We start from the raw sequence: 5,409 nt of genomic DNA, 5'->3' as shown, positions 1-5,409 counted from the left end.
CAGGGGGCCACGCGCCGCGCAGGGGCGGGGACCGCGCCCGCCGCGCCCCTTCCTCCCGGGCGCCCCCCAGGCTGCGCGGGCTCCTCCGCCGCACTCGCTCCTCCCGGGCACCCCTCAGGGGACGCTCGCTTGCCCGCCGCGCCCGCCCAGGAACCCGGGGCCGAACCTCTCCGCGTCGGGGCCACGGAGCGCGCTCCTCAGCAGCTGCGGCGGGCGGGAGTCGGGAGGCGGCGCGGGCGGAGGAGGCGGGGACGGAGGGAGCGGGCGGGGGCTGCGCGGAGCGGGCGCGGCGGGCGGGCTCAGCCCCGAGGGCGGCCTGGAGGAGGAGGCGTGGCGGGCACCGCCGGCAAGCGCAGACCCGGGGGGCGGCCTGGAGGAGGAGGCGACGGCCAGCGCCTCCCCGCCGCACCCGCCGAAGTTGAGTACTGGGTCAGCCCCAGGGAATCCGGATGCCGGCGTTGGGCGCTACCTCCAGGCTGCAAGCGATGTGTGAGCGCCTCTTCCTGCCCCGCGCTGAGCGCTTTATAAACACCATCCCCAGGTCATCGCTCAACAACCCAACGGTTGGAACAATCACTGCTCCCCATTTCGGAGTCAGGCAGACTGAGGTTCAGGGGTAAAGGAGCTCTTTGGTCAGTAGTTAGTCTGTCCTGGCTGCCAAGAGACACCCCCACCCCCACCCCCGACGCCCCATTGAGTCTTATTTGCCTATTCGGGCTCAGACCGGTTCTCCAACTGCCGCTTTTCCTTTTCATGTTGTTCTAAGTGTTTAATAAATTAAACAAGGTCTACTAGACCTTTTACGGCCCAATCTGGTCCCTTCGTTGTACAAGGGGAAGCTTAGGCCCAACGGGGCGTGGTTCGCCCAAAACCATTCTCCCCAGGAGCGGCTGGGCGTGGACCTCGGGACTCCCGCTTGTCCGCAGGCTTGAGTCTGATTAAGGGCAGTTCTCCTGTGGGTCGGTGGGCCCCTGGCGGCGGGAGTGGGGAACCCAGGCGGGGGAAGGGAGACGCACCAGTGACGGGGGTGCTAAAGACTGGGGTACAATGCGTGCGCCCGAAGCTCGTGGGGCCGAGTGGGGCGAGCGCTGGCCCTCAGAGGGCGCTCCCTGAGGGACGCGCGGGTTTCCGCGCCTGGCAGTGGCCCTCCCCGCCCTCCCGGCTGCGGGATCTTTGGCCACATCCTGCCATCTGCTGGGCGCCGTAAGCCACTGTCTGCGCTTGGGTAGAAAGCCGTGGTTCTTTCGGAGTCGCCCCACCTTGTCTCCCCATCCGCACCCCATCTCTATCTCTTTCTGCGTCTCTCTTGCGGGGGTTGGGGGAAGATGTCCCTTGGTCTAAAACAGCAAAAATCTCCCAGAGACGTGGGAAAGCTGAAAAGATGGAGCCAGCCAGTCCCATCCAGCGCGACCCCCTTAAGTTTCAGGATTGGCCCCAGCTGCTAGGCCCTGGGGTCAGGCAAGCCTCTTTCACAGACCTGGTTCTACCACTTACTGTCTGTTCTACCCAGCCTTGGAGTTCTCACCTGTGCAATGGGGAGGATGGTACTAACCCCCAGGGTTACTGTGAGAATTGTATCAGATAATATTTATAAAAGGTAACAATAGTACCTGGCATGTAGCAAATGGTCAATAAATATTTCTTGCCTTTCATTCTGACAACAAACATTGATTGGCGGCCTGCCTAACCAGGTAAGGTACTGAACCAGGATAAAGGAGACACACCTCTACCTCAAGAGGCAGCGGGAGGAATGGTGACAGGTCTGGGCTCTGGGCCCTGTCCTGCCCAGGTTTCATTCCACTTTGTCACTCTCGAGCCAGCTAACGTGGTAAATTAGCCTTTTCTGCCGTCAGTTTGTTCATCTGTAAAATGGAGATAATATCACACTTCCCCCTCCTAGAGTTGTTGTGAGGAATAAATGAATCGATGTTGGTGCCTGGGACATAACAAGCACAATAGGCGTCAGCTGTTATAGTCAGTAATGAGCTATTGTGTAAGTCGTGCTATTTGCTCACAATTCTTCCTTCTCTTCCAGTCCTTGCCATGGTTCACTGGCGTGAGAGGCAGTCCCCAGGGCCCACACTACCAGTGTAGAGCTGACCATAGGACTTACTGTAGCCAGTGGTGTATTGGAGGGAGTGACCCTGCCAGTTCCGAGTGAGTGACGCCTTAAGAGATGTCTTGTGTTTCAGCTGTCTTGTGCTTTTGCAATCCACCATGAAAAGACCTGGCCCTGGGTAGCCTGTTCCCAGAATGAGAGCTCCAACGAGCAGACCTGAAACGCACATGTATCCTGAAGCAGAGTTGTAGGCTCATGAGTAAGAAAAATATGTGTTCATATAAGACACTGAGAGTTGGGGGAGGGGGGGATGTTTGTTTCCCAGCATTATCATAGAAAGAGCTAACTAATACATATATCAATTAAACAGTCAGGCATGCAAAGACCATGACTGAGACCCGTGCTGTGGTATAAGGAATCCCAGGAGGCTCTGGGAACACAGGAGGCACTTGTCCCAGCCCTGAGAGGCAGCGAAGGCACAGGGTCCCCACAGAAGAGTCACAAGCATGTGTTCCTTCCCCTTCTGCCACTGTCGAACAAGCATTTTCTGAACACTTATTTTGGGCCAGCTCCCAGTGCTAGGGACAGACCAGTGAGGAAGGAGTAAGACACGGTCTGCGTTCATGGAGTTGAAGTTCACGAGCCTAGTCTGGGACAAGGACAACACTCACACAATGGGTCAGACTTTGATTGGGGGAGGGGACATAAGCAAAGGCTGTGAGGGCACAGGGAGGTTCCTGAACCACACTCCGGGTCAAAGAAGGTATGCCGAAAGAGGTGGTAACCAAGCTTGCCTAGAAGGACAATGAGGAAACAGCCAGGTGGGACGAAGAAAGGAGCCGCCTCTGCAAAGTCGCCGAGGCCAAGAGAGAAGGGCACCTGCAGAAGCCAGGAGCAGTTCCAAGTCACTGGAACACAGCTTCGGAAGTGATCAGGGTAGCAAAGCCGTGTGCGGGTATTGAGCGCTCTCTGCATGCCAGGCTCTGTGCCAGCGCTTTGCAGGAAGTGAGGCCCTCCTGCAACCCCCTTTCCCTATTTCTCTCTCCATTTGTAGAGAATGTGTCAGGCCCTGTTATCTCAATTGCTTTTCCTGAATCACCTTTTTAATCCCCACAACAAACCTGCTAGGTGGGTGTTATAGAAAGGAGACGAAAGCACAGAGAGGCTACACTGCAGACAAATGGTTGAGCCGTAGGCCTTAGATTTAAATCCACAAATCAAATATACAGAGGGTACCAAAAAAAATGTATACACATTTTAAGAAGGGAAAAAACTGCATTAAAATTATGCTGATGGTAACCACTTTGAGCACCTCTTGTAATTGCAGAAATCAAATATGACTTTGTATTCATCTTTTGAATCATGACTAGGGTTTCTGGAGGCTTCCACACTCAGCTATCTGCTAGGGAGACCAGAGTGAGAGAGGCAGGGTACCACTTTGTCATCCATCCCCCCTTTCCATACCTGGAGACCTTTCTCGTTGGAAATGAGCCTTGGCAGGGAGAATAGCCCAGGTTAGGGTGGTCAGATTAAATATGTGACCATGTCCTCCTGATAAAAGAAGCAGCTCTCACCCAGATACCAGCAAGAGAATGGAGTTCTCACCTGTCTTCTTTTGGCTACAAATGTCTATGGCGTCTCCCATTTCAGTCCTTTCCAACTACCTGGAGAGTTTCCTCCTGTGGGTATTTTATAGAGCCATCGATAGGAAGAGTTAGGGGCTGCAGCCTCTATTTTATTTATTTTTTTTAAGCTGAGCCATCCTGCCACCGGTTGGCAGCTCAGAGGCAGCTCAGCTTGGGCCGGGACTTGAACCTCTGTTGCTCAGCGCTCGTGCGAGCTCTTAACCAACTGAGCCACTCAGCCGGCCCACGCTGCCTCTATTTGGAATAAAAACACATACTTGTACTAAGCTTTTAAAGCATATTTACCATGTGTTATTCTTAATTATGCATACAGTTTCACTTCTAGCTCTCATAAACCTAGAGCTATATATGTCACGTAACCCTTGGAACAAATGACTACTTTGTATACACTAGACACAGAGACTGATCATAAAGTGTCCTTGCTCTGATTCCGCGATACCTTGTATCACAGAGGCTGGTGGGATATATTGCTGCTTACTTCGCTCCATAGTTCTCCAAGCCCAGTGTCTGACAAAATACAAGCTCAGCAGTTAATGACAGTGAGAAAGGCTTTCGCCAGGAGCAGTTACATATTACCTCGAACTAGGTTTTAATCAGGTCTACTTCTTGGGCTGTCCTCATGGCCAACATAAACATGTTTTGATTGCTTACAATATGCGAGTATCCCCCATGTTTTAAAAGTTCGCTTTATATCACAAAGATATTTGACGAAAGACCTTTATTTGTACCTGTTTTCACTAACTGAAAGAAACCCGAAGAGGATTTATGCTTTTATAATACAAAAAAAAAAAAAAGCCCTAAAGCAAAAATGGCAGCCCTAAAAAAAGTGCCCGGAGGGGCCGGCCGAGTGGCGCGATGGTTAAGAACTGGCTTGGGACGCCAGAGGGCCCCGGTTCGGATCCCACATATGAGGGCCAGTGACACTGCCCTCCACAGCTAAGATGCTGAACAACAGCTCAACCTGGAGCTGGGTTGCCATGAGTCGCCAGCAACGGCATAGGCTGCAGCCCCTGTGGCAGTGGGTTGCCATGGGCTACGGTGTGTAGCCAGCAGCCAGCGTGAGCGGCCAGCAGCCGCAGTGAGCGGCCGTCCAGAAGCCGGCGACTGATCTGCCTCGCCCGGGAAGAGCGCAATGATGGTGCCAACTTGGGCCAGTGAAGCGACGTCCTCCACAACTAGACTGAAGAACAAAACGACAGCAACTTGTCTGTTCCCCTTCCCCCAATTCCCCAGCGCTGTTCCCATCCCCCTAATTCTCCAATAAAAATCTTTAAAAAAAAAAAAAGTGCCCGGAGCCACCAGAAGCTGGAAGATTCCTGGAACTTATCTTCCCTCAGAGCCTCCAGAGGGAACCCATCCTACTGACACCTTGATTTTGGTTTTCTGGCCTCCGAGAAGCAACAGTGAGAAAATATATTTCTGCTTTTTTAAGTCACCAAGTTTGTGGTAACTTGTTACAGCTGCCATAGGAAACTAATACAATAACTCTGGCATCAAGGACAAGCCATTTGACCCTCTGACCCTCTTTTTCTCCGTCTGTAAAGTGGGGATGATCATAGCGCGCTCCTCATGTCATACAGTCACTGTAGTGATGAACTGTGAAACACGCCTCACAAAATCAGGTGTGGTTTAGTGTTCACAAGATTTTTTTCAAAATGAAAGTATTTATTACTGTTTTTACTGGTTATTAAAAAAAGTGTAAAG

The sequence above is a fragment of the Hipposideros armiger genome, unplaced genomic scaffold (assembly GCF_001890085.2).
Source record: "Hipposideros armiger isolate ML-2016 unplaced genomic scaffold, ASM189008v1 scaffold_337, whole genome shotgun sequence".
In the NCBI taxonomy this organism is placed as follows: domain Eukaryota; kingdom Metazoa; phylum Chordata; class Mammalia; order Chiroptera; family Hipposideridae; genus Hipposideros; species Hipposideros armiger.
Note: the sequence above shows the minus strand (reverse complement) of the source record.